The following is a 21,965-nucleotide window of genomic DNA, read 5'->3' on the forward strand; positions in this document are numbered from 1 at the left end:
ACTGGAACAAGCAGGTCAGCAGACTGGAGCACAGAAGCTATAACCGGCAATGAGGCAGCAGACCTTATTGCCCTAAATACCAGTGGCCACCAATCAGAGCCTAGCTCTGAATTAGACACAGCCCCCAGCATAATTAATAGGTTGCATTAATTAGCCCACAGGCTAGAGAATATGGTGAGCGCTGCGCCCGGCTTCCTCTCATTGCCGGGACGCAGCGCTGAAGCGTCTTCTCGTTGCCCCGGCAACGGCCGGGTCAGGGCTGGAAGTGACGTCCCGGTCGCCATAGCGACGGCCGGGACGCAGGTGAGTGAGTCGCGGCGGCTGGGCACCGCCGCGGCTCGTAACAGTACCCCCCCTTGAAGAGGGGTCGAGGGACCCCGACATCCAGGTTTTCTTGGGAACCTCCTGAAGAATTCCTTCAATTGTTTAGGGACATGGAGTTGTCTCCGCGGAACCCAAGATCGCTCTTCTAACCCGCGGTTCTTCCACTGCACCAAGAAGTGCACCTGTCCTTGCACTTTTTTGGAATCTAAAATCCTTTGAACCACATATCTTAGTGGCTCACTCGAACTTCCCCCAGGCACAGTTGAGGATTGGCTAGGATACAATACCGGCTTCAACAATGAACAATGAAATGTGTTCGGAATTTTTAGTGAGCTAGGAATCTTCAATCTAAAAGCTACCGGATTGATCTGTTTGGTAATTATGAACGGCCCAATAAATTTAGGCCCAAGTTTTTTACAAGGCTGCCTGAGCCTAAGATTTCTAGTTGATAGCCATACTTTCTGGCCCACTTTGAATGAGCAGGTGATACGGAGGCGATCCGAAATTTTTTTGGCCGACAATGAGGACTTTTTCAAGGAGGACTGAACTTTCCCCCAAATTACTTTCAGATCAGCAGCTGTGGAATGAATCTCCGGAATACCAGCAGATTTGAGAGAGTACAGAGAATTAGACCTGGGATGGAAACCAAAGTTACAGTAGAACGGGGAAGTTTGAGTAGATGAGTGAGATGAGTTATTGTAGGCAAACTCTGCCCAAGGCAGCAAAGAGGACCTGTTGTCTTGGAATTCTGAGGAATAACATTGGAGGAACTGTTCAAGTGCTTGGTTAACCCTTTCAGTTTGCCCGTTAGACTGAGGGTGGTATGCAGATGACAGACTGATCCGGATTCCGAGAAGGGTGCAGAAGGATTTCCAGAATTGTGCTATGAATTGTGAACCACGATCAGAAACAATATCGAAAGGAAGTACATGGGGCCGGAAAACATGTTGTATGAAGAGAATGGCCAGATCTCGAGCTGTAGGAAGCCTGGTTAATGGAATGAAATGTGCCATTTTGCTGAAACGGTCTACCACAACCCAAATAGTATTATGTCCTGCAGAAGGTGGCAAATCAACAATAAAATCCATGGACAAATGTGTCCAAGGTTTTGCAGGAATGGGCAATGGAAGCAATTGACCCACCGGGCGAGTCCTGGGGACTTTGTTCCTGGCACAAACCTCGCATGAGAGGACATGATTTTTGACGTCAGCGGACAAGGATGGCCACCAGACTGTACGGGAAAGGATCTCCAGCGTCTTATAAACTCCAGGGTGTCCAGCAGACCTACTATTATGCGCCTCTGCAAGAACCGCCTTCCTTACATGGACTGGAACAAAAAGACGTTGCTCCGGAGTAGTATCAGGGGCCAATCTCTGGAATCTCTGAAGTGTGATACTCAGATCTTGGGTTAATCCAGCATGGATTATGGAAGGAGGAAATCATAGGCTCTGGGTTAGAAACTGGAACGTGGTGTGCCAAGAAACTTCTGGACAGAGCATCTGCCCGGACATTTTTGGAACCCGGTCGATAGGTGATCAGGAAATTGAACCGGGTAAAGAATAACGACCAACGGGCCTGTCTGGGATTTAGACGTTTGGCCGATTGTATGTATTGCAAGTTCTTGTGGTCGGTAATGACAGAGATCTGATGTGGATCACCCTCCAGCCAATGTCGCCACTCCTCGAAGGCCCATTTGATTGCCAACAGTTCTCTATTCCCGACATCATAGTTGGCTTCTGCTGAAGAGAACTGACGGGAGAAATAGGCACACGGGTGTAGACGATTAGTATGAGGGTCCTTCTGTGATAGTATGGCCCCAGCACCGACGTCAGAGGCGTCGACCTCAAGAACAAATGATTTAGCTGGATCCGGGTGTCTAAGGACCTGAGCGGAGACAAAGGCTTTTTTCAGGCTTTCGAATGAGGCTACTGCTTGAGGCGACCAATTCGTTGGATCCATTCCTTTACGGGTTAGGGCGACAATGGGAGCCACGATGTCCGCAAAACCTGGAATGAACCTTCTATAATAATTGGAGAAGCCCAGAAACCTCTGCACCGCCTTGTGGTTGTTTGGTTGCACCCAATCTAGAATAGCCTGAACCTTAGTTGGATCCATGGAGAATCCCTCAGAAGAGATTATGTAACCTAAAAAGGATACTTTCTGCACCTCGAACTCACACTTTTCTAGTTTGGCGTAAAGGTGGTTCTCTCGCATACTTCGTAGAACTTGTTTGACGTGATTTTGATGTACCGACAGAGATCTAGAATAGATGAGGATATCATCTAAATAGACGACCACGAAACTACCAAGAAAGTCCCGAAGAACCTCATTGATTAAGTCCTGGAATACTGCAGGTGCATTGCTAAGACCGAACGGCATAACCAAATATTCATAATGGCCAGAGTGCGTATTGAATGCTGTCTTCCACTCGTCTCCCTCCTTGATACGGATGAGGTTATGCGCTCCACGAAGATCGATTTTTGAGAAGACAGTAGCACCTCTCAACTGATCAAATAATACGGAGATGAGCGGAAGGGGATAGGTATTCTTGATTGTAATAAGATTCAATCCCCGGTAATCAATACAGGGTCTTAGTCCTCCGTCCTTTTTGGATACAAAGAAGCATCCTGCTCCTATGGGAGATTTAGATGGCCTGATGAAGCCCTTCTCCAGATTTTCTTCAATGTATTCCTGCATGGACTTGGTCTCCGGACCAGAGAGGGAGAACAGGCGACCCTTAGGCAACTTGGAACCAGGAATAAGCTCGATGGCACAGTCGAAGTCACGGTGAGGTGGTAAGGTGTCAGCAGCTTTCTTGGAGAACACATCCCAGAACTCATGATATTGTGAGGGAAGCTGCTCCGGAATAGACTGAATCACCCGCAAGGGCAGTGACAAGCAGGACTGTGTACAGTAAGAGCTCCACTGGACAATTTCTCCTTTTACCCAGTCCATGACAGGGTTATGACGGGAAAGCCATGGGTGGCCCAAGATCAAGGGAACTGATGAACAATCGATAAGGAGGAAGATTATTGACTCTGAATGGAGAGCTCCGATTTTTAATTGTAGTGGCGAGGTCTCCCAGGAAATCTTGCCACCAGGCAACGGACCTCCATCTAAGCCACAGACAGTAATAGCGGACTTGAGTTCTACCATCGGAATTTTAGCAGCGCGGGCGAACCCGATGTCCAGGAAGTTGCCTGCAGCTCCACTATCAACGAAGGCGGACAGGTCCATTGAACGAGCACTAAACGTGAGCTGTGCAGGGAACAATAAGGCGTTTTTCGGGGAGACAATCTGCAGACCTAGGTGAACTTTCCCCTCGTTCCCTAGGCATGCTCTTTTCCCGGCTTATTTGGGCAGGAACGGGAGAAGTGGCCTTTTGTGCCGCAATAGAGACATAAGCCCTGTGATCTTCTCTTGTCTCTTTCCTCAGGGGAGAGACGATACGCTCCCAATTGCATGGGTTCCTCACCATCCGTGGGAACAGGAATGAAGCCGGATAGATGTGATGATGTCTCCTTTTCGGCTTTCCGCTCTTTAAATCTCCTGTCGATTTTAATGGAGAGGTGCATCAGATCCTCCAGAGAGGTAGGAGATGGGTACTGCACCAAAGAGTCTTTGACCTGTTCCGACAGGCCAAGACGGAACTGACTCAGCAAGGCAGGATCATTCCATCCACTATCAGGTGACCATCTACGGAATTCAGCGCAGTATTCCTCTGCCGAGCGCCGGCCTTGTTTCAAGGCCCGTAGATGAGCTTCAGCGGAGGCAATACGGTCCGGGTCGTCATATAATAGACCTAACGCCTCGAAGAAAGCGTCTACTGACTGCATGGCAGGACTGGTCTGCGGCAAGGAAAACGCCCAGGACTGGGGGTCACCCTGTAGAAGGGAAATGATAATCCCGACTCTTTGATGCTCTGACCCAGAGGAGCGGGGTCTCAATTGGAAATAGAGCTTGCAGCTCTCCCTGAAATTCCGAAACAGGGACCTATTTCCAGAGAAGCGATCTTAGGTTCACAGACGGAACTTGGAGTGGGTTGTGACACTTTTGCGGCTTCTTCTTGAACAGACAGACGCTCAGCCAATCCCTGGATCATCTGATATAAGGACTCAACATGGGCTGCTAGGGCTTGTGCCGGAGACGGTGAGGATCCACTTGCATCCATTCCAACCTCGTCTCCGTGAGTGGGCCGGTTATAATGTTAGGAACCCCTCCAGCCGGCACAACATAACCCGGAGTCTACTCTGCCAGTCAGGTGTTCACTGGAGCCCCTGATGGTGGGGACAGACTGGGCTGCAGACTGACAGAGGGTAGTGAAGTGTGTACCGGCTGGGGAGAACCCAGGCAAGAAGAGTCAGGTCCACGCAGAGGTCAAAGGTCGGCAGCAGGTAACAGTAACAATGAACAAGCTGAGGTCAGAGGTCACAGGCAAAGTAGCAGAACGGGTAAACGAGCCAAGGATCAGGGTCACAGGAAACACAAGCGAAGTCAAATACGAAGCCAAGGGTCATACACGGGAAATCAAAACGTAGATACAGGAAACAGGAACTGGAACAAGCAGGTCAGCAGACTGGAGCACAGAAGCTATAACCGGCAATGAGGCAGCAGACCTCATTGCCCTAAATACCAGTGGCCACCAATCAGAGCCTAGCTCTGAATTAGACACAGCCCCCAGCATAATTAATAGGTTGCATTAATTAGCCCACAGGCTAGAGAATATGGTGAGCGCTGTGCCCGGCTTCCTCTCATTGCCGGGACGCAGCGCTGAAGCGTCTTCTCGTTGCCCCGGCAACGGCCGGGTCAGGGCCGGAAGTGACGTCCCGGTCGCCATAGCGACGGCCGGGACACAGGTGAGTGAGTCGCGGCGGCTGGGCACCGCCGCGGCTCGTAACAATAGCATAGAAAGAGAGAGCTTGAAAATATGTGTGGTGTTTAAAGACATAAAGAAATAAATAATCTAATCATTACATAATAAACTAAAAACTGCTCCAACAATTCCAGCAATTAACACTTAAATATCCAACAGCCTTCCCAACTGGATTGGCGACATAACCCCATAATAAGAGTATGGTGCAAGAAACAAATTATAACATAGGATGTTCATTCTATGGCGAACCATCTCTTCTGCAATGCTAAAACAATAGCACACTGACACTCCGGATCCAAGAGCTGCAGAAAAGTGATATTTGATATGCCAAGAAAAAGGTAAAGATTGAGCAATATTATTTTCTTTATTCATGTTACTATTTGTGCTGATTTAAAACAGCGGTTCTAAATAGAAACTGAGTTTTAGGCTCACTGTGTCTATACCTTAAATTATTTTGTGAGTGTAGGAACTAAACTATTCCATAGTTTATAAGAGGTAGGCAACCACTGGCTCTCTCACTGTTTTCCAACTACAAGTCCTATGGATTGCAGGGGATGCTGAGAATTATAGTTCCCCAATAGCTGTCTACCCGTATCCTGTCCCTCACCTTCTGCTTGGTCTTAGTGCTGCAGTTTATGCTCTGTCAATTGTGCTTATGGTCGTGCCTACAAGCTTGTCACATCTGCTTCCAGCTTGTCAAAGTCTCCCGTTCTGTATTATGTAGCATGTTGTGGTTTTGTGCTATTCCCCATGTTACAGCTCCCTATAAATAAAAGTTAATGATGGAGCCACAGATTACAGCACCGCTGTACACTGCACTTCTCTTGCCTGAACACTTGCTTAGTGACGGAGCCGGGCTTCTCCTCCTCGCATCTCCCTCTCTTGCAGCTGATAACCAGCGCCTCTGTGAGGTCTCTTCCTTCCTTTTGTTACACATGCAACGCCGCATCTTCCATGTCCTGGTCTCCCGGCGCAGCGCTGATTGAGTCATATTTACAGCCGGCCAAGGTTGGGCAATGGGCGCAGCGGCTGACAAACAGTGACGGATTTCCTGGGGGCTGGGACCGCCGGGCCCCCCTGGGAACGCTGGGCCCTAGGCAGGTGCCTAGGTTGCCTAGTGGTAAATCCGGCCCTGGTAGACCCAAGTAATTGGCAGCTGTATAACAGCGGTCCATCACACAGGTTGAATTGAAGTTGAATTGTACTTTTCTTTTACACAAGGATCGACACTTCTCCGCTATAATGTGTTTATTTAAATCCTAAGTGGATATGCAAACACAGCTGTGCGCATTACCAACAAAGCCAGTGTGTTGTTAGCTGGTAATTGACTATCCATTTCCATTACACTTGATTTCAATACTGTGTCAAGTCTCGGATCTTCTCTGCATTACCATTCGAAATGTTTGGACAGTGTATTTAATACAATCATTAATGGTCACTTTACTTCATTGCTTTTTATATACATGTGCATATGTTTGCATTTATAATCTTTTTTAAGGGTTTATTAAATTTATTGATTTTAAGTTTTGTGCTACCTTTGTTCATTTTTGGTTATATTTGAACTGTTTTTTATCAGATCCCAGAGTCTGCTCAGATAGCTGCAACTTAATCATTTATTTTTAGGTTTACTAGCGCCCGTGTATTCTTTTGTTCAGAATAAAAAGAAAGGGTCTACACAAACCGAAAATGTTGGAAACACAAGTTTCACCAAATATTTAAAATAATGATGTGAAAATAAGATTGGCTTAATATGACAAATTCTTACAATTACAATAGATGCAAAAACAAAATGGAGGCAAAACACTTTATTCGACTACAATGTACATGAGCATGAGATCCTAGCTATTATTGCCTTGCTAGAAAGGTGAGCATTTTTAAAACAATAGGGTAATTATTACAACTGGCTATAACGGAGGGTGCTAATAAAGAAAGATCGGTACCTGGCCAACCTTCACTGGAAGGTTGGCCACCCCTCGGGCTGCTCCTGTGGAGAAAAATACATGGACATCTATTCTAATTGAACGAGTTAATACAATAAAGTAAACAAAAATCATCCAGTGTTGAAATTCAAGGTCTATTAATGGTATTGCTTATATCCATTGTAAAATGTTCCAATTCGCGCCAACAACACACTATGCTCTACATTCAGTGGGACACTATGCCACTCTCCTGTGTCACGCCCACCCACTAGTGGTGGCAAGCCTGGACTGCCTATCCGGACCCCAACCAGGGTGTTCAAAACTCCACAGTCAAGGAGGCTTGAGGAGAACAAGAAGAATATATTAAAAAAGTCCATCCTCTAAACTGAACTAACACATAACCTCTCACTAAACACTATCCTGATAAAAAAAAAAAACAATGGAAACGTTATGAACGGTGGGTGCCACCTCTCAATTCCTGGCCAGCTTAACCTCAGCGTTATCTCTGTTTCCAGCACCTATTCTGAGTTGGCGTGAGAACTACAAAAGCTACAAGAGCTAACACCAATCCCCAAATCCTTAACTGTACCTTAACCAATAACCTATTCACAAAAAGGAGACAGTCTGAGATGGACACAACAGCGGGTGTACATTCTGCACCGATAGCCACTGCGGCTTATGTATTGTGCGACCTTTCCCAGGACTCTGCTTAGATGGGGGAATCTGCACCTAAGCTCAGGCTAACTTTGCACTATAGTTTCATCTCTATAGCATATATTAATAAAATCTTAGTTAGCTTCAAGATATAGAATATTGGTTATACATGATATCGGAAGGCTGACATCTGATAGTTTGTATTTATCCTTTCTGAAATTTACTTTGTAATGTATAATAAGAGCTTTAGAATCCTTGTATCCAAATGTTCTGGCTACAGTTTGTTTTTTATGGTTATTCAAATGATGACTGTATAGTAGTGTGTGACAATGAAGTTTTTAAGGACTTTTGAAACTTTCAATTCTGTGGGTAACGTAACATCAAAACAAATGTACAAGTGATGAAATAAGAGTAAATAAGAACACACTACAAAATAGTCAAATTGATCTTTTTACTTTAAGGTAAATCTACTCATGAGGCATGTCTAAGTCCGACAATGTCTCTTCCTAATCATATTCCAGTATCTGGACAGATTTTTTGGACTCTATTGTACATCAAGACGCTAGCGTACTAATAAGTATGCATTATGTCTCTGTTACCACCCTCCTCCACCACATGTCTAAGCGTCTCTGCGCTTGGTAATTCCTATATCTAGGATGCAGACAGATGGAGTTTTTAAGGACTTTTGAAACTTTCAATTCTGTTACTTAGGGCAGAACTACCATAAATTGGGTATTCAAATGAAAGGTTTCCTTTTTTAAATTACTAAATTAGTATTTTCAGTTTAGGGGTAGCTAATGCTTTGCCTTATATAATGTAAAGGGTGAATTTTTAGGTAGGGCCCTTGATGTATAAGTGATCACACCCAAGACCAAGGAGCATGTAACATTGTATCAAAGAGGTATTTTAAAATCTCAAATATATTACAGTGCTCATCTAAGTGACACCCTAAATAATATACAGTGTGGGCTAACCAAAACCCAGTACATAAGTATATATGTAACATGGTCACAATGCAGGTCCTTCTGAAGAGGTTGTGAACATAGGCTTCTTCGCCATGAGGAAAAGCGAGGCGATTGCTGCTGAATCTGTAGCATACTTAAATTAGCTCAACTTCGAGATATTTGGGAAGAAATTGGGATACCAGAAGACCAGCAACTGCAAATAACTGATGCTGTCAAGAGACATGTAAATATTCTTTTGACAAGAATGTTTGGTGAAGAAGAAACCTTGTTGGAACATCTTCTAAAGAGTATTGATGTCTGTTGCCAAGAAGGAAACACACTTTCTGATGAACTGAAACTTCCTCCATTTGAAGAAAATAATAGCACTATTTTGCAGTTGGAAAGGACTTGAGAACACGAGTGGAAGTCATGTTGGAAGTCATGCCTCTCTTTAACCTCTTGACACAGGGCTGTACTTTCTTGAAACTCACGGTGCAGGGCAGTCCTCTCTGGAACCTCTGGACGCAGTTAATTCCTTCCTGGAAACTCAGGGTGCAGGGCGGTCATCTGTGGAACCGCGGGATGCAGTTAGTTCCTTCCTGGAAACTCAGGGTGCAGAGCAGTCCTCTCTGGAACCTTTGGACGCAGTTAATTCCTCCCTAGAAACTCAGGGTTCAGGGCGGTCGTCTGGGGAACCGCGGGATGCAGTTAGTTCCTCTCTGGAAACTCAGGGTGCAGGGCAGTCATCTCTGGAACCTAATGATGCAGGACAAGCCACTCTGGAGAGCCATGGTAATGGGCGTGCCCTTGCCCCCAAGAAGAGGTTCCACCCTCCCTATGCCCTCTGTACCTCTTCTTGTGGGCAGGGGAGGCTCCTCGACCACATATCTAAGCGTCTCTACACTTGGTAATTCCTTTCCTATAACTAGGATGCAGACAGATGAGAACACCAGTTACATTGTACAGAAGTACCATAAAATGGGGTATTGAAATGAAAGGTTTCCTTTTTTAAATTACTAAATTAGTATTCTCAGTTTTGGGGTAGCTAATGCTTTGCCTTATATAATGTAAAGGGTGAATCTTTAGGTAGGGCCCTTGATGTATAAGTGATCACACCCAAGACCAAGGAGCATATAACACTGTATCAAAGAGGTACTTTAAAATCTGAAATATATTACAGTGCTCATCCAAGTGACACCCTAACTAATATACAGTGTGGGCTAACCAAAACCCAGTACATAAGTATATATGTAACATGGTCACAATGCAGACCCTTCTGAAGAGGTTGTGAATGTCGGCTTCTTATTTATAGAATTCTCTACACTGATACTTGTATATATAAAATAGAGCTACATTCTCCATGGCTTTAAAGACCCATTACATTGTATCATTTGAGGAAAAAATAATTTGTGGTAATGCAGCTGATTGCTTAGACATTTTGTACTGTCCTTGTATATTAATTAGAAGTATACCTTGTTTAAACTTAAAAATAAATTAATTCTGCAGCACCCCGTAGGTGACTAATTATTATAAACCCTGTGTTGGTAATTGAGGCCCACATGTGTTGCCCTTTGAGATTGTTACGCCATTTCTGTACACTGACTACTGCCAAATGTCTCTTCCATGCCCAGTTCCATCTTCCGGAAATTGTAGGTCGTAGAACGTGTGCCCATCTGCTGTAAACCTATTTTCCCAAACCATGAAAGAAAGCATGTCAGAATTAATTCAATGTAAATACATGACTGGTTTAATTTATAAAGGGATATCGCAGTAGTCGTGTTGAAGATCTCATGTATTTACAACACACCAGAGTAAAAGATGATGTATATTTGTAGGGCCCACATAGGCTTATCATTTAAAACTTCAAATCTTAATTTGCTGGGATCCAGAGGGTGGGGATGACCTCGCTTTGCCTGACTCCCCTCACCCAATAGAGTTCCGCCCCTTGTGCATTAACTTCTTTTAAAAGAGCTTCAGGTAATGGAGAGCACATATTTTAGGGAGCGTTTCGTGATTAGTGGACTTGACTTCTCCATATCAGAAATCAGACATCTGCCTACAAGAAATGTCACGGTTATATATGACATCTTCCCTAGTGTATCACTGTGTGGTACTGGTGTGGTACACCTACAGCCAGGTGTAATAGACAGGCCCATTTTCTTACTCTATTGCCATGACAGAAGTCCCTCAGGGACTGGTATAGTTACTATGTTATTAAATAGGTTCCACTGACACTAGGATGGCTCCATAGCTCCAACTATGGATCTACATTTTTAATAATTTCCAGGGACACTTTGGTGCTGAGACACTGTCCATAAGCCCTTTATGTGTAACACAGTCTCTGTGGACCTGGGAGCACTACAATCCCCATCTTGTCATGTTTATTGAAGGGAAACATAATGTAGCTTTTTGCATTTTAGTGAATGTTCTTGAAATAATTTTGACTGCTAAAGCCTACAGGATAACCAATTATAAGTCAATACTCACAAATGTTTGCAAAGTGTGACTGTTCCTGGAAATTAGGGACAGTTGGCAACTGTCCCTAGTTGTGTGTTTAATAAAGATAGCTGGGTCTCTGCTACAGTATGATAGCCAACGAATAAAAAAAGTGGTGCCAATGTTATCAAAAATAGAAAAAGTAAAACAGTATATATATATATATAAACAAAACGGGATATTGCTGATAGTGCTGTATTGGCAAACACCAAAGCATACATTAGGTGTAGTACTAGGTACATGTGATAAGAGAAAATGGTCTTATCTGAATATCCTCAATCACGGTTCTTGAATTTCCCTGTAGGGACTCTTCAGAAGCTCCAATGCACATCTGAAACATAGCCCCCAAGGCCACCTGCAAACAAGCACAGAAGGCCAGAAGACCGCTTATATGTAATTTTTTCTTTTATTGTGCACACATATAAAGGGATAAACGCTTACGGTACATTAAAATAACAGTAATGGCGTTTATCTGAATTTCAGTTGTCTCTGCATTGAATTGAGCGCCTTGCCCCAGGCCTGGAACTGTAGGAGATTTAATGACCACAGATTTCCCAAAGTGCGTGAGGTGGGGCGGACCTAGTCTTTTTTTTAGGGGGGAGGGTCGATTTAGCATAGTCAAGCCCCCTTCAGTCTGATTGGGCTAGTCCCGGTTGGTCCCGCCCCCTGGTTGAGATTGGCCTTGCCTCCATTGATCAGCATCTTGACATCCCCCCTGGATCCGCCACTGGCTAGAGATGTGAAAAGGGTGTGGGAGATCTCCCTACAAGTTTTGTCAACCAACCTCTTTAGGGGTGTGACCTCCCACACTACAGAGTGATCCTTATATACAGTAGCACAATTATCCCTCTGTAGGAGGAAACTAATTTCTGTTAGATAAATTTCTTATGGGAATGAGCAAATCAGATATGGTGCTGGTGAGCTTTCTTATGGGAAGGACTTCACCAAAATGGCGGGCACACCTTGGCCTCACTGTATTCAGCTAAAATAGCTTATATGGAGTTGGCATTTAATAAGGATGAAAATCCCATGCAAAATGGTGGATAGCATTGTTTATTAGAAAGCAGTAGTCACCAAAGTATCCTACATGGAGGGTGTCTTATAAAATTCTTACATATATGTAGCATATGACAACTAATTAATAAAATATTCCAGAGAACAATAGCCTGAAATCAACTAGCTTGGCTAGTCCAGGCACCGCTCTGTTGTCCGACCTATATAAATCATATTGCAAATACATTTCAACATATATATATAACATGGCAGGAATTACAGTTAATAAATCCCCTAATTTTGTATTTCTTATCCGCATGTGTGAACTCTATACACTTATTTTCCATAAACGAACATGTAGTGCAACTAGTTAGTCCGCACTTAAAACAACCTTCTTGTTTCTTAGGAAGCCAATCTATCTGTTTATTAAGTACACTCACATCAGCAGATCTATAAATCTATCTAATATATATAAGCCTAGTGGCGTGTGTTAGTCTGTGTGTGGAAAAAAAAACAACAAGCTGCAGCGCCACCTGCTGGGCGGAGTTATATACTACATTGACCTACTAAATTCTTAGCATTATCTAATATATAAAAGTAAACGCCTAGCGGCGTGTGTTAGTGTGTGTGTGTGTGTGTGTGTGAAAAAAACTATTTTCTCAGAAAGGGCTCATCCAATTGACCTGAAATTTGGTATACTGACATTATTTGACAAAAAAATTAGAATAGTCAAGTCAGTTAACTTCCATCATCCCCCCTTCCCCCCGTGGAAGGGGTAGTAAAGGCTAAATTTACGAGTTGAGGGCTCAAACTCATTTTCGTGAGGTAATTTTACCTCATGAACACACATTAAAAAGGACGCTTGCGTCGGGAAGTAACGCTCCTTCCCTGAGGAGGCCTGGGCTAGGCCCAAATGCATGACAAGAACCTTTTTAAGACCTTAAGTAGCTTGATTTAACTAGAATGCATGAGTATCATGCACGGGTTAACTTGTGTGTAATATGCCTCTAAATAATATTTTGTTTATTCACCTAATATGTTTCTTTCTTGAACAGGTGACAATTATAACCTACTGGAAGGATTATCATTCCCTGATGAAGTGGTCATCATCGCAATTGTAATAATATTACTGATTGTCTTCATTTACATCTGCATTTGCTAAGTTACCAACATCAACTACAGATCCTGTTACACTTTGGGGTGAATTCGATTGGCTGCGTTACTGTAAAAAGTGACGCAGCCTGCGCACAATTATTGCACAATATATTACGATAATAGTGCACATAATTACCATTAATACACTAATTTCCACGCCGGCTTTTTGCTCGCGGATCCCAGAGTCGCAAAAAGCAGAAATCTGAGTTAAAATTACCATATTAAAGACTTAGCGCGGTGATATTCTTGGAGAACTGAATCCCCCCCTTTATGTACCGAGAAAAAAGGATATTATTATTATTATTATTATTATTATTATTATTATTATTATTAAAATGTTCAGTGCTAATACCTTTTATCCTTGCACTTATACCTTAATGATTAAACACTTAATACCTTCTTATTTAAAATAACGACATGGACACCAGATTATAAGTTTGGCAAGAAAAGGGCGTATTTATTTTGTGGAAGAATTTTATTTTAAAACTCCGAATGGCGACAAGAGCGAAGCAGTCAGCGAACGACTAAACTTTAAACCAAAACAGCGTAAGGTGAAACAATACCGCTGTCCCAAGACTTTACGATTGGTCGGTACTAAACTTGGCGTCATCGTGACTGCCCCCTTCTGGACTCACATTGTCGCATACGACCGGATATCCTCCGCCCCAGAGGCCAAGAGTCAGGTTACTGCAAAAGGGGCAGTGACCTGCGGCCAATTAAACGGTAGTACCTTCGATTAGTCGCTGACTGCATTGCTCTCCTACCCACTGTTCCTTGTCCTAAGATAAGGACTTAAATTTAGTATAACCAGCTTATGCCGGGCGGGAGGGAGGTATCCAGGACAAAGAGAGAGCCAGCCCCCAGCTCCCAGGTAATTTATGCCCTCTTGGAAAACCACTACCCCAGGAGTGATAGGCTGGCTGACACCAATTGTTTAACCCCTAATGTCAGTGCTGATGAAATATAGCACGAAATTTTAATTGCCCTCAGCTTAGGGCTTCACTTAAACTATTATTATTATTATTATTATTATACTATTCATACATAAGTGAAATTTATCATTTCTAATGTTTAATATTTTAGTACTAAATAAGGATTAGTATCTCTCCGCTGGTGATAAAATATTAATAAATTTAAGAAAAAAAAGTAATCAAAAATAACAAATACCCTGATCACCATGATAAATACAATATCTGAAGAAATAACAGTTCTCTATGCTCTGTGATTGTACTATTTATCATTTCTTCAATTTTAGGATGAACCTAAACAAAACGTGGAAAGATCTTGAGTTTGAAGAAGAATCTGTTGTCCCATGTAACAATATCTGCATAAATATATAATAACTAAATCAACTCAGGTCTCAGTTATGTTGTTGCTGAAATTCATAGCTCAGTCTGCAAAACCATTCAGGGGAAATGTATCAAACTGGTTTTCTTTACCGGTTTGAAGGGTCCAGACACAAATCGCCAGAGATGCAGAGTGATTAGCGATAGTTTCAAAATCTGCAAATCCAGTGTTGACCTCATCAACACTGTAAAAGGCTGGCTACTTCCTTGTATTAATTGATATGGGTGTAAGTATCTGTAGGAGTAGGATCTGACACTTGTCTAGTGCATTTCTGTAGTCTTGATAATTATTTGTATGTTGATATCCTTATTGTATTTTGTTTTTTTGCGGTGTGTGTGCTGTTTGTGGGAGAATATGGTATGGTTTGTGCTGTCAGTATCCTGTCACTTTCTTCTCTATTTTGTGTGTCCTATATGTTTGCGATGATGGCTGGTGGTAGCAGAGGGGATGAGGAAAGGGATAGTGGAAGAGAAATATATAACATTAGTGCAGGTAGCAGCAGAGGTGGATGGAGAAGAGACATGGGCACCGGTAAGAACGCAGTCTGGTAATACTGCGGGATCTATTTATCATGACCCTGCCACAGTGAAGATTTCCTATCACAGAAATAGAAAATCTTCATCCACACAATTTAATCAACACAAGCTTGCTGCGACCGCTGATCGATGCTCAGCTTCCTGGTGATACTGGTTGGCAGCAGTTAAAGGAGTTTTATCGCTCATAGGGCCAGTCCAGGGCCACCTTAACAACATTATGGGCCCCCGGGCAAAGCATTGCAGCGGGGCCCCTACCTCTATATATGTGTATCATATATATGTGTTTCCCCTCAGAAACTGTCCCTAACAAGGACTTAGCCAGGTCTCAGTTTTCATTATTACACCCCAGGGAGGCGTCATAATACAACTTATGCTCTGGGTGATATCAGAGGCCTTATCTGTTTCAGGATTTTGAGGGGAAGTTGCAGTAGGTGAAAGGTGGAAATGGCCATGTGGTGTATAGAAGCCTTAATTCTAATAATAATATTATATGTACATGCAGGAAAAGCAATGGCGATGATGACCACTGAAGGTAAATACACAAATTTTTTTAATTATGTTTACCGAGTGGAAATAAATCATTTTATTTGGCCAAATAGAGACATAGGGCTAGATTTACTAAGCTGCGGGTTTGAAAAAGTGGGGATGTTGCCTATAGCAACCAATCAGATTCTAGCTTTCATTTATTTAGTACCTTCTACAAAATGACAGCTGGAATCTGATTGGTTGCTATAAGCAACATCCCCTCTTTTTCAAACCCGCAGCTTAGTAAATCTAGCCCATAGACACATGCAGACATCAGCAGATATCAGGACACAAAGTAAATGATACACAAGTTACTATACAGTACAACAGGTCTTACACGGTAATAAAATGAGAGGATGATATAACGTTGTATTGTGAGAAGAGATTTAGGGTGAAGTGTTTGGGAATCAGGTTCCTGTGTCTAGGAGTTAGTTATATGGTGATAATTATATGGAAACGAATCAATTCCTTGTCACCAACCCTCCCAGACACCCACCTAGGTCAGGTAGGTGAGTAGCACAGGGCAGTACTGCAGGATATGGCTGCATTCAGCACAGCAGAAGTAGTTATTGTATTGCTGCAGGAAAACATACTTTAAAGTGTGCTATGGTACAAAGGGTACTTAATGTGTCGTGCGATAAATAAGTGGGTAAGTGGGTAAAGAAAGATGGTGGGATCTGTAGAGGAAGCAAAGGGCAGCAGCTGGGAGGAGCTGGGTGAAGTTTGGTGTTCCTTGCTGAATGCAGAATAATACACCTAGTATGAGATATGTAAAAGAGCTTAAAGGGGCGCAGAGTGCACATATTGGGGGACATTCCCAGGTTTATGGGAAGAGTCAGAACCTTACTCCCAAAAGGACTAAACTTTTACACGTCCTTGGAGTTTCCATAGATCAGACGCCAGCTTATAGCTTCATACGCACTATACACTTTCCAAGTGCATTTTATATGTTGTCGTCTGTTCTCAATGCACACAAATCACAATGTAATTAATCCATTTATACACACAATGGGGGGAATTCAATTAGCCGTGTTACTGTAAAAAGTAACGCGGCCTGCACACTATTACCGGTTTTACGGTAATAGTGCGCTTAAATACTGTTATTACGGTAGATTCAACTCCCGCTTTTTGCTCACAACGAAAGGCGGGTTAAATTTACCATAATAATGGTAATAGATTTATCGCTGCGCTAATTTGGGGGGAATTGAATTCCCCCCAATGTGTAACTTGTAGAGAAATGTGGAATTTGAGTGTGCAATTGGTCAATACTCACCAATACGGACATTTCCAGGGACAACGATTTCCAGGGAAAAATACGTAAACTCTGGTACCTGGCTCCAGGGAAATTAGGGGAAGATGGCAGCTATGTACTTTGGCTGGGTGTGTTTAGTAGAAACTGGGATCAAGATCTGATTACTATAAATAGGTATTAGTCCAACTACTATCTAATATATAAATGCTTAGTGGCGTCTGTCTGTCTGTGTGTGTGTGTGTGTGTGTGTGTGTGTGTGTGTGTGTAAAAAAAAACACCAAGTTGCAGCGCCACCTGCTGGGCAGAGTTATACACTGACCTACCAAATTCTTAGTGTGTGTGGGAAAAAAAATTCAAAAAGGGCTGAAATTTGGTAGGGCTCAAACTCATTTTCGTGAGGTAATTTTACCTCATGAACACACATGTGTAGTGGCGTGTGTTAGTGTGTGTATGGTGTGTGGAAAAAACTATTTTCTCAGAAAATGATCATCCAATTGACCTGAAATTTGGTATACTGACATTATTTGACAAAAAAATTAGAATAGTCAAGTCAGTTAACTTCCATCATCCCCCCTTCCCCCCGTGGGAGGGGTAGTAAAGGCTAAATTTACGAGTTGAGGGGTCAAACTCATTTTCGTGAGGTAATTTTACCTCATGAACAGACATTAAAAAGGGCGCTTGCGTCGGGAAGTAACGCTCTTCCCCTGAGGAGGCCTGGGCTAGGCCCAAATGCATGACAAGAACCTTTTTAAGACCTTAAGTAGCTTGATTTGACTAGAATGCATGAGTATCATGCACGGGTTAACTTGTGTGTAATATGCCTCTAAATAATATTACGCTTATTAACCGAATATGTTTCTTTCTTCAACAGGGACCTTTGATATCCTACTTGAAGGATTATCGTTCCCTGATAAAGTGGTCATCATCGCCATTCTAATCATTTTGATGATTATATTAATTTATATCTGCATCTGGTAAGTTAGCAACATCAACTACAGATCCTGTTACATTATACTTACAGAGAAAAAAGGATGTTATTATTATTACTAATACTATACTATTTATACATAAATGGAATTTAGTGATGATGGAGGTGTAGGAATGTAGCAGAGATGAGCAATGCATCTAACACCAGTTTGGGTTTGTTCTATTATGTTTCAGTTGGCATATAATATTCTTAGTTTCCATTGCCCATCAAGTGGGCTGTATGACAATTAGTACTAAATACATCGTTATACCCAACAAAATACCACAGTGAATGCAGAACAATCCAGAAATCCGCAACATCTATAGCAACACACAGACTGTTATATAGTGCTATAACATAACACAACATAATAATGAGGATGACTTTAATTCTGGCTGGTCCTAAAGATTAAGGTAGGGATTTAGACATGGTTGATCCATATAGGATAAAAGCCTATTGTAATTTCAATGGAGTGGTCTTGCTGCCATCCCAGTAACAAAATGGTATAAATGATTTTAAACCTGGTTAATTATAAAGGTTAGAGTCACCATCTGTGGCCGGTCTGTGCCCGGTCATCATTGAGTGAGAAAATGGCTGTTGATTTAGGATTTGAGTATCTCTCTTCTGGTGATAAAATATTTCTAAATTCAGGATAAAAAAAGTAATTAAAAAACAAAACACAAAACACTGATCATCATAATAACAAGATAAATATCTGAAGACGTTCTATAAATTCAATCTGCATTCCCTGTCATTGTACTATTCATCATTTTAGGATGCACGTGACAAAAACGTGGAAAGATCCAGGGTGTGATCTGGAATCTGGTGTTGTCCCAGGTAACAACTTTTAGCTCTTTTAGTGTGTCTGCTTCTGACTGCCCCTGACAACATCACCCAAGCCAGCTGCCTGGGAGTCACCCTTGACTCAGTCCTCAGCTTTACCCCTCATATCCAGTCCCTCACCAAATCCTGCTACATTACGTAAACCCGTCCCTTCCTCTCTCAGGAAGCAACCAAAATCCTGGTCCATTCACTCATCATTTCTGGTCTCGACTACTGCAACCTCCTTCTCATAGGCCATCCTCGCTCTAACTTTTCTGACCTTCAAGCCATACAGAATGCTGCAGCTAGGCTCATCTTCCTCTCCCACCGCACCTCTCAGTAAATCCCTTCATTGGCTCCCTATCCATTTTAGAATTCAGATCAAGCTCCTTACCCTCACTTACAAAGCCCTTACTGACACTTCTCCCCCTTACATCTCTGACCTTGTCTCGAGGTACATACCTACCCGGCCACCCCACTCCGTCTCGGACCTCCGCCTCAATTCACCTCATTACCTCCTCCCATGCTCCCCTCTAAGACTGCTGCCGTGCTGCCCCTAATCTTTGGAACTCCCTACCCCGTCTCACTCAACCCTCTCCCAACCTTCAGTCCTTTAAACGCTCCCTCAAAAATCACCTTTTCAAGCTCGCCGATCCTATCACCTCCTAACCATTCTATCCATCACCTCTTCTTCCACATCTGCCATCTACATATTACTCCCATTTGGTCCTACTGTCTCTTCCCACCCCTCCCTTTAGAGTGTAAGCCCTCGCGGGCAGTGTCCTCTCTACTTATTGTCCCACGGCTGTCTCCTGTCCCTCGTACGTCCTGTCACGTCTTTTGCTGCGCTCTGTGTGAGTCCCCATAGCATTACTCACACTCACCTGCGCTACTGACATGTATTACCTCATCTATTAGTTACTTACTTCTGTATCTGGCGCTACGGAATCTGTGGCGCCTTATAAATAACTAAATAGCTAAATAAATTATAATAATACCAAAAATTGTAAGTATTTTGAGTTAGAAATTTGTCCCATTTTATTGGGTTTGGAGGCCCAGTAGTCATCAGAAAGCCTTGATCTCACACGTGGAATTTACTCTAGAACTAGTTAGCCATTCCACAGGTTTCGAACATGATAGGCCTATTAAGTGTTTGTTGGAAATCAACTCCCCCTGGGACACCCCACGTGTGTGTGTGTGTGTGTGTGTGTGTGTGTAAGTTATGTTGACAAAATGACCTAAGCATGCTATTTTTTTTTATTTTTTTTTAACAGCTCAAGAAGACAAACAGATCATGGCGGCACCACTCGGAAGGGCCCACTCACCCAGTTGATGCTCCCCTGTCCCTCCATTCTATTTTCAATTAAAAAAAATATATAAAAAAAATTGTTATAAAAATTTTACTCATAAGTTTTTGGCCTTTAGTAAAAATTTATTTCCATACATTGGTGTGAGTGTTTCTTTAAACAAAGCAATGAACATGTGTATCCATGTAAATTTTGCCCTTAATGTAGGGACATTTTAAACATTATCTAATATCTAATATACAATTGGCCCTTTCTACCAGGTTTTAAGTCCCTACATTGTTAAATAGCAGTACTACTACAGGCACAAGCATACTCCATGGCTGCAGAGCCATGCTGGGGGCTGTAATGTTCTAAAGAAACATTTAAATACATATATACACACAAGTTAACCTGTGCATGATACTCATGCATTCTAGTCAAATCAAGATACTTAAGGTCTTAAAAAGGTTCTTGTCATGCATTTGGACCTAGCCCAGGCCTCCTCAGGGGAAGAGCGTTAGTTCCCGAAGCAAGCGGCCTTTTTAATGTGTGTTCATGAGGTAAAATTACCTCACGAAAATGAGTTTGACCCCTCAACTCGTAAATTTAGCCTTTACTACCCCTCCCACGGGGGGAAGGGGGGATGATAGAAGTTAACTGACTTGACTATTCTAATTTTTTTGTCAAATAATGTCAGTATACCAAATTTCAGGTCAATTGGATGAGCCCTTTCTGAGAAAATAGTTTTTTCCACACACACACACACACTAACGCACGCCTCTACACATGTGTGTTCATGAGGTAAAATTACCTCACGAAAATGAGTTTGAGCCCTACCAAATTTCAGCCCTTTTTGAATTTTTTTTCCCACACACACTAAGAATTTAGTAGGTCAGTGTATAACTCTGCCCAGCAGGTGGCGCTGCAACTTGGTGTTTTTTTTCCACACACAGATGCCACTAAGCATTTATATATTAGATATATATATATATATATATATATATATATATATATATAAGTTAACCCGTGCATGATACTCATGCATTCTAGTCAAATCAAGATACTAAGGTCTTAAAAAGGTTCTTGTCATGCATTTGGTCCTAGCCCAGGCCTCCTCAGGGGAAGAGCGTTACTTCCCGACGCAAGCGCCCTTTTTAATGTGTGTTCATGAGGTAAAATTACCTCACGAAAATGAGTTTGACCCCTCAACTCGTAAATTTAGCCTTTACTACCCCTCCCACGGGGGGAAGGGGGGATGATGGAAGTTAACTGACTTGACTATTCTAATTTTTTTGTCAAATAATGTCAGTATACCAAATTTCAGGTCAATTGGATGAGCCCTTTCTGAGAAAATAGTTTTTTCCACACACACACACTAACGCACGCCTCTACACATGTGTGTTCATGAGGTAAAATTACCTCACGAAAATGAGTTTGAGCCCTACCAAATTTCAGCCCTTTTTGAATTTTTTTCCCCACACACACTAAGAATTTAGTAGGTCAGTGTATAACTCTGCCCAGCAGGTGGCGCTGCAACTTGTTTTTTTTTTTTTTCACACACACACAGACAGACAGACGCCACTAAGCATTTATATATTAGATATATATATATATATATATATATATATATAAGAAATATGTTGTCCGGCGCTCAGAAACAAACAGAATTTAAAAATCACTGTGTCAGCATAAACATAAAGGAGAATTTTGTGCACAATATAGCTATATTGGGGTTAAGCTCACCTGCCGGACGTCAAGGCATCTCCTGTAGGTGAGTCCCTAAGCTAGTGATACAAATTTACATTCAGGGTGTTCCATTTAAAACCTTCCCCTGAACCTCCATCTTATAAAGCCTGCAGCACATATATATAT

The 21,965-nt window shown here is 42.4% G+C and overlaps 1 long non-coding RNA gene across 3 annotated transcripts; it reads left to right on the forward strand.

Moving 5' to 3' along the window:
• The first annotated feature begins 13,011 nt into the window (after positions 1-13,011).
• LOC142108265 (uncharacterized) lies at positions 13,012-20,250 on the forward strand. Of its 3 annotated transcripts, XR_012680137.1 has the most exons (5): positions 13,012-13,320; positions 14,614-14,931; positions 17,890-17,992; positions 18,761-18,822; positions 20,082-20,250. It is a non-coding gene; the product is annotated as an uncharacterized LOC142108265 (long non-coding RNA). The 3 variants fall into 3 exon arrangements; XR_012680135.1 differs by lacking the exon at positions 13,012-13,320 and having other exon boundaries at positions 14,216-14,931; XR_012680136.1 differs by lacking the exons at positions 13,012-13,320; positions 14,614-14,931 and having other exon boundaries at positions 17,834-17,992.
• Positions 20,251-21,965: the final 1,715 nt, after the last annotated feature.

This window comes from Mixophyes fleayi, chromosome 12 (genome assembly GCF_038048845.1).
Source record: "Mixophyes fleayi isolate aMixFle1 chromosome 12, aMixFle1.hap1, whole genome shotgun sequence".
Taxonomy (NCBI): domain Eukaryota; kingdom Metazoa; phylum Chordata; class Amphibia; order Anura; family Limnodynastidae; genus Mixophyes; species Mixophyes fleayi.